General features: G+C 50.0%; 1 long non-coding RNA gene across 1 annotated transcript; it reads left to right on the top strand.

Annotated features, from left to right (window-relative positions):
• Positions 1 to 5,247: 5,247 nt before the first annotated feature.
• On the top strand, positions 5,248 to 5,982 carry LOC134155528 (uncharacterized). Its single transcript, XR_009961602.1, has 2 exons — positions 5,248 to 5,414; positions 5,768 to 5,982. It is a non-coding gene; the product is annotated as an uncharacterized LOC134155528 (long non-coding RNA).
• Positions 5,983 to 8,073: the final 2,091 nt, after the last annotated feature.

The following is an 8,073-nucleotide window of genomic DNA, read 5'->3' as shown; positions in this document are numbered from 1 at the left end:
TCGAACTCTAGTATTACTCACCCTATTACTTTCCAGTTCATAAGAAAAGTTCACCTAAGGTATGAGCAGGCATATTGCCATTGATTTTTAGCAGTTTATGAAATATCGCTCTGTTTTGCCAGCAATACCATCTTACTATCTTATCTCAAGGGACAGGCGGAGCATTATGGCATGCTCCGAGTGTATTTTATAAGTGGAGAGCAGTCGGCAGGATGCAATTAAGCCAAGTATTATAGTCATGATCTGGAAAGATTGCCCTGTAAAGTCCTGGTTTGCTGCCATTTTATTGTGATAGTCTTCAGATTGAAGTACATCTTGTGCTTTACATATTCCTATGTATTCACTTAAGTGAATTCTCTGAGAGTTATCTTCTAGTGGTATAGCCATAAAAGTACTCTAGAAATTACTAACTGGTCATACCTTTGGTATCTTTGCCTTCTTTCTCCAAACTCTGTGGACTGGATATGGGTTACATCAGACCCTGAGCTCTCTACTAGGAGGATACAAGTTGAGATAAGCATCTTCCTTTCTCTTAAAAAGAGCCAAGAAAACATGAGCTACAAAAGACAGAGACTCTAGGCCTTTCCCTTTCATAAGTTTTCATGGTTGTGGTTGAAAGCCCCATTGCAAATCTTGACTAGTGACTTCTGGATGCATCTCATGGCACTCCTGTTCCTGATCTCACTTTTCTCCTCCCTAAGTTGCCAGCACACACACAGGCAGCTGTTGGCAAGTTCTTCAACTTCTTTTGCTTACCTGACAGCTTTATCTGGAAACATACTCTCTCTGCTAAATGGGCCAAGGAATCTGTGATCAATCAGCCTATTACCTATCCCCCAAGCCTGGCTGCCTGCCTCATGCTGAGATCACAGTGAAGGAAGGAGGACCTGTAGCAACAGGAGGACTGTGTATTTATTACTCGAAAGAGGCACCAGTTCTGCTTTTAGCATTTTAGCTCCCTCTGGGCTGTGACCAGGCTGGCTGGTCCTCAGTCAGGTACTGCCAGAAGAGCCAGAGCTGAAATGGGAATGGAGAGCAACCACAGCAAGTGACTTTCTACTCTTCCTACTGTTGTGCCAGACAGCTGCCTGTTTACCTGAACCCTGTACTGCAAAGCCAAAACAAAAGAAAAAAGCCCAGAACCATATCTTCAGTCTCACCCTTTGATCCATCTTTTTTAATGCAGTTACAAACTAAAGGAATTCCCTGTTTCCCAATGCAAGAAGACTCACTGCCAGCCAGCTACCATATCAACACACTCAGAAGGTGCTTTGTGAATAGCATCCTTTCTGCAACCATAACAGCTAACCAAAGATAGTGCTGGGATAAATTATTTCAGTGTAACAAACCATCAGGAATATGCCTGGAGGTAGAAGAGACAAAACACCTGGGATTCTTACTGCAGCCAAGCATTCCCTGCTACCCTGTCCCCAGTGCCGCTAGAAAGAAGTTCATGCAAGCTGCAGAATATGACTCCTGTTGGCATCAGTGATTATGACAGAAGAGAAGGAAAGCATGAGCAGGAACTGGTAGAGATGACTGAGAAACTTACAGAAAACAGATAGTTTCATCTGTGGGGAAAGAAATGACAGCATGCTTTACTGCATGAGTCCCTGGCAATGCCACTGCAAAATCAGGTGCGAAGTTGAATTCAAACCCTCACAGTAGGAAATTGCGCCTTCTGGCTGCAAGCTTTTTAGTGCTCTGCATCTGGAATCTTATCCTTCTCTGGAAAGAGGAAAGCACAAGAAAAAAAAAAACAAAACAGGAAACAACTCTCCTCTCCTATGGGTTCAGCTTATTACAGAAAAATCTGATCACCAGACTTCCTGCTTTCGTTGTCAGCTCCCAGGCTCCACAGCAATCTCTCTGCCTTCTCCATTACACCTCTGGAGAGCAGGTCCAGCCATGCTCTGCTTCCCTATGGCCACAAGGCCAGCCCAGAAGCCCTGCCTCTTTTGTGCAAGGCACTTTGTCCTCTCCCCTAGGGAATGAGTTTGAGCCTGGCAGAAGCCACCACATCCCCTAAGGTCTCTGAAGGTGCCGCTCAGCTGTTCATGGCATAGCACTCATAGCACCTTTAACAAACCCCCATGCTGTTGTTGGGGCTAGTAAGGTGACATAGAGTTTGCAGGGCTGGATGGTACTGCACATAGATGGGGGAGAGGGAAGTAACTCCCTCTTGCTGTTCAACCTGCTGCCAGGCTGCTCTGCTCCAGCAAATCCCAAGGAAGGCAATGGTGGACACTTAAAGCAATGGTGCAGGCTTACGGCCCTGACCGCAGACAGACAAAGATACTCTTGCCCTGCTGTTATGGGACAGCAGTCTCTGCTGACACAGGGCAGACAGAAGCACCATGTCATTCACAATTATTCAAATAGTGATTTATATCTTTCCTTATTATATTCTAATAAAGTTAGAAAGCAAGCAGCCAGCCTCTGCACAGGACATGACGTGGTAAGGTTTTACAGTTGTGGGAAGAAGAGCATGAGGTCTGCTCTGCTGTTCTGCTGGGGCAGGGCAACTGGCCCAGGCAGTGCGTAGTGACTCCTCTCAGTATTTGGCCACACACTGAGATTAACTGTTTGCTTGTCCTGCTGTCACTGGTTTATGCCAGGCCAGGACCAGCATGGCCAAGACAGCAGGACCTTGCTGAGCCTGCCCAGGATCAGAGAAGAAGCAAAGCAAAGGGTTTGGAACAAGGGAAGCTCAGTGTGACCTGAGTTACAGTGATTCACAAGCAAAGAGCTTAGGGGTGGCAGCTCAGATGAAGTTCGTTATTGAGATAAAACCCCTGTAGACAACGTAAGGTGTGTTTTTTCAGCAGGTTGTAAGAGAGAGGCTGAAAGCATTAAGCTTCCACTTCATTCCTTATGCCCTTCCCTGAGAAGGGCTTCTCTTTTCCAGCCTTGCTATTCTGATGGCTCAAACAGGAGAGCCGGGTAGGTGTTTCAGGTGTTCCTCGTCGCTCGTGGGACCAGAGCTGGGGAGGATGGGGAAGAAAGGGGGGTACCTGCCTTTCCCTTCTGGTTTCCAGCCCTGGACAGCCGGCAGAGAGCCGGGACCGGCAGCTGGGGAGATAACTCCTCGCTAGGTGGAGCTGCCGGAGCGAGCACCAGCCACCGGCAGCTGAATGGGAACCTTCCGGCTCCTGCCGAAGCACCTGGAGCTTACCGAGGGATGCACGCCGCGTTCCAGCCCTGCGCCTAAACACCGCCGCTGCCCCTCGGCCTGCGGTCACACGGCAACTGAAACGGAACCAGCAAGATCTTTTCTTAAACCAAGTCGTGTTACAAAGTGTACCGCTGTCAGTAATCTTCTCTACCACTTCGCTAATCAATGCAGCCATGTCAGCTTTTGATGTGATGGAAAATGCTGAAATACGATTTTCTAAAAATCATAAAAATATGCACGTGTTAGCTACTGCCGCCGCTTTCTCCCTCCCATCCCTATTTAGATCATCAATTTAACGATTTCCAGTTCCCTGACGCTGGACCACCCTGCGCCAACAATTTCTTAGCAAAGCTCTCTCTGCTGATTTCCACAGGGGGCTGCTTAAAGATCGATCACCAGCGACGGCTTGCCATACATATATTTGTCTCACAGAGTGAAAGAAACTATATAAAAGCTCCAGCTATGGCAGTTAAATTTCCATACATTTTTGCTGTTAATGTAAAACCGAAGTAAAGCCAGCCATTACTTTTAGCCTGGTTATCCACATTAAAAAAGTGCTCACATGAAAGCCAGGTACTGCCTGGACCTGCACCCACCAACTACAGCCATGGGGACACTCACTGCCTTGCTCAGGTGGCTCCACTAGGAGACTGCTAGGTCTAAATTGGTATCTTTGTCCACACTTCATGTGCACATACACATGTGCAGCAACCCACAGTGGAAAGGAAAAGGAAGGTAACTTTGGAAGGGTGACACCTTCACAGCCCTTCAGAAAAGCTAAATGAGGGAGATGGAACACCAGTGCCCCTTTTCCCTGCTGTTACACATCCAGCCTGTTACATGTACATCTCAGCTGACTGTTAATAGCAGGTTAAAATAGTTTCCTTGACAATGTCTGATCAGCCACACATGCACAGCCCTCACAGGGTTCCTTCCTCAAGCCCACCTGGGAAATGGAGCAGGCCATCCCAGAACCAATTATGCTGCAGACAGAGGTGGGCAGAGGCAGCAGCAGTCTCTGGCACTGCTGCTCCCATGGCCACTGGAAAGAAGAGCCATTCCTACTGCAAGGATGGCAGTCCTTCCCCAGCATGCAACCTTTTATGAATTCCACATTGCATCATGGGCACATCTGTACTCGCTACAGCTCTCAGTAACACCACACAAGAATAGACATTCATGGCAGTGTTAAGAAATCTGTTGTGCACTAATTAGTTAGGATAAATGGAGTGCTGGTAAACAGAACTGCTGCACGGCTATAGCTAGCAGGGCTTCGGAGTCAGGATGCCAGCAGAGTGCTGGATGCACCTACAGCAGACCCTGCAGCCGCATTAAATAGATACATGCTGCTTTCACACTGCAGTGTAGCAGAGTGGTGGGAGCCTTTGGAAATGGAAGCTGGGCAAACTTCAGGTAAAGCTTGTACTGTGAGAGGGGAGCGTGTAGCAAGAGCAGGGCCGGGGAAGAGTTGGGAGCAGGACTGAGCCAGGAATGCTCCCTGATGAACCTCTGGATCCCGGACAGACGGACACCCCCTCTGCGCTTGTAATCCTCTCCTCTGGCTTTTCCCCAGCAGGGGTCAGGCTGGACCAACGATCACAAATCAAAACTAAAAGCAATTACTCAGCTCCAGCATCAAATGTTTTCGATACTCCAGAAAGGCGAAAAACATTTTGCCTTACTTGAAGATACAGAAAATACTTGATCATCTCATTTAAGACAAGCAAGAGAAATGCTGAAATGGCAAGGGAGTTAACTGTAAGCAGCCTGCAACACCCTCGTTTTCCTTGCAGCTGTTTTAAAAAGGCAATAAACAGGTCCTGTTTCCATACAGTCTCAGCCTCCATTCCCGGTTATTCCAGATACACTTCGGTGTAAACAGAAGCAGAAATCTGGCCAGGATGTGGGGACCACAGAGTTAGAGCAGCAAAGTGACATGAGTTTGTCCTCACAAGTGGCTGGCAGCCCCCGGGGAAGGCATAGCTCCCAGCATCAACTGCTGCCCGGGAAGTGAACCTGTTACAGAAACCATGCTGTTGTCAGCCCAGATAAGTACTACACAGCAATATCCGAAGTTGACATCTCCAGCTAGATCTGGCAGCGTTTCATAGCCCTTGGCACTCTGAGGAGCAAACCAGGGGCTCAGCAGTGGGGTGCCCTACGAAGTGATGCCTCTTGCCTTTGGTTGTCAGCCGAGATCTGCAGGCAGACGCTCTGGGACAAGAATGCTAAAAAGCAGGTGAGGTGCACCCAAAGGCCTGGCTCCTGAGAAATTCTCTCTCCGGCTTGGCCTCGATTTGTCGCCTAGTGAGAGGACACAGAGGACGGGATTCCATGCGTGGAATTTTAATAATAAATTTATTATATTTTAGTGCATTATTGGCTTGCTATTTTGTAGTCTTACAAGAAATTTCCGTTTCCACATCTCCATTAAATGTCTGATTCATTTTCTTGGCTCGTGGTAATGCCTCAAAGCTACATCACTAAAGAATCAGTGCTCTGCATTAGATAAATATAAGACCGGGTGTGATTAACCTATTAACTATTTTTAATTAGCTTTTACTGTTCTTCAGATATTCCACTTTTTTTGAGGAAGCAGAAAGAGAATGAGAGCACACTGGTACTATAGAGCTGTATAGAGCTAGCATATGGACCGAGATTATTCATCATCATTGGCAGGAGCTCTGCTGCAGGGAATCTTGCAGCAACATCACAATTTTCCTACTGGAGTGAATTCCATAATGGACACATTCGCGGCGTGAATTATGGGCAAGATAGACAAAATGTAAATCTTTATAGCATTTTTATGCTCTGTCTTCCTTTTTGGTAATCAGATCTTGATTAAGAGTTGGAATTAGCACCCAGAAGAACATTAGGCTTTCCTGGCTCAGTTCCTTTCCACCATGTAGGGCAGGCAACAAATGATTCAGTGGCTTTACATTGCTGTTACAACGAAAAGGTGTCTAAATACCTATCCATCACTTTAGGAAAGTAACCGACTGCTTGTTTGCAATGAAGAACATACGGTGATGGCAAAGCAGTTCATTTGCTAAATAAAGCGATCACTCGATCTAGTTCAGACAGACCCCTCTCCCGGTCACAATGCCTTCCCGGCGCAAAAGCTGGGGTCCCTGGCGCCTGTCCCCTCTGCTGGGGGCAGGCGAAGCTCTGGGCAGGGCCCGGCCAAAGCTCCCTTGGGAGCAGCAGCCTGGACACAGCTGGACACCGCAGCTGGCGCGGTGAAGCAAGCTGCAGTTCGGGTCCCCACCTCGTCAGCTTGAAGAATATCTGACTCTGCTATGTCAAAGCACTTTGGGCCTTCTAATTTTAGTTGTTCTTATGTGTCTGGGTTTTGTTTTAGTTTTTTTTTTCCTTTCAGATGTGCTGGGACCATTCCAGCTGAAACACGAATTTCGGAGGTACAGCTGCTCCAGCGCTCGTACTTCTTACCCCCTCGAACGAGCAAACTACAGCATTTTCTGACAACACTCCTTCTGTGTGCCTCTTAATTTCAATCTCTCCTTCATCTTCGGTCTGTGTGACCGGGGTCTCCGTAGCACCTCCTTCAGCCTTTGTGCCCCGCTGCCCACCCCCCAATTCTCACTGCGCTCTTCCCCCCCCCCCGCACCGGCTGCCCCAGCGCCTTCGAGGACTTCTCGAGCTCCTTCCGGGGCCCTGCGAGGTTTCCGCTGGAGCTTGTGGGGCGGCTTTGCCTCCTCCGGGTAACTGCTCGCCCCCGTCCTTCGTTGTCGTCTTCCCCCTCCCCGCAGCCCGCTGCTCTCCCTCCGCTCCACTCTTTCCGCCCCACCACCCCGTTCCGCGGCTTCTCTTATTTAACGTGGTCGTTGACTTATCCGCGCCAGGGCGGTGAAGCGTTTGTGACGAGACCTCGGGAAGTTGGGGAAACGCAGACGGTTGGGTTTCCCTAGCTGGGGAAACCAGCTGCGGACCCATCCACTCCCCTCAAGAAGTAGTTTGGCTGCGGCGTTTTCGGGTTGCGGTTCGTTCACTGCAGTTACCCCCGCAGTACCGAGGCGAGGCGTGCTCACGGTGCCCCCCCATCCGCTGCTGAGTGGCACCGCGCAGCTCCGTCTGCTCCCGCCTGCGGCTGTGTTTCAGGGAAACAAAAACAGAGACTGGAAAGAGAACTGAGTATCAATATCGTCAAGTATTTCTGTGTGATAGGTATTAAAGATGCAGAAATGGGGTAATGTTGACGCCTGCTTTTGAATCCGAACTGTTTCTCAAGCACGGGTCGGCCCTTTTGGCGCCGTGTCACCTGTGATGCTGTTTTTAGGAAAGAAGTCGCTCGAGGCGGCCCCCAAAGAAACGCTCGTTTTCAGGGTGCCACAGGTTCATTGCAGGGGGAGGGAAGGAGAAGCGGTTCGCGCGAGAGGGATGGCTGGGTTTTGCTTTGTAAGGAAGCCCGTAGGCATTGGGTGCTTCATGCCTTCTTAGGCCGGGAGGGAGGCGCGGGGCCAACGAGTACACGGTGCGGTCGCCTGTCACCGGCCGGCGGGGCGGCCCGAGCCCTGCGCTGGCCACGCAGGGCCGCCCTGCAGAAGCAGTCCCTGCAGGCTAAGGCCTCTGCTTCCCCCGCGGACCAGAAGCTACAGCCTCTGGCTGTGGCCGGCCCTGGGAAAGCTCCCCCGGGGCGCTCCGAGGAGCAGGGAGGCGGCGGAGCTGGGGAGCCTTTGTCCATCCCGGGCACCGCACCGTGTCCTCTGCAGGCGGGGCAAAGCAGCTCCCCCCGTTGCGGGCCATACAGCGGGGCCGTCCCGCGCCTGCCTCTAGGCTGCCAAACCCGGTTTAATTTTTCTCCCCTCAATTAAAATGCAAATCGGTCTCCCTGAGAGGCAAGGTCCACACTCTGGATGCCTGAGACCCAGCCGAGCCCC

Source organism: Pezoporus occidentalis, unplaced genomic scaffold (assembly GCF_034315485.1).
Source record: "Pezoporus occidentalis ecotype Australia unplaced genomic scaffold, CSIRO_AGI_Poc_V1 ctg79, whole genome shotgun sequence".
In the NCBI taxonomy this organism is placed as follows: domain Eukaryota; kingdom Metazoa; phylum Chordata; class Aves; order Psittaciformes; family Psittacidae; genus Pezoporus; species Pezoporus occidentalis.
Note: the sequence above shows the minus strand (reverse complement) of the source record. Positions and strands in the feature narration are given on the sequence as shown.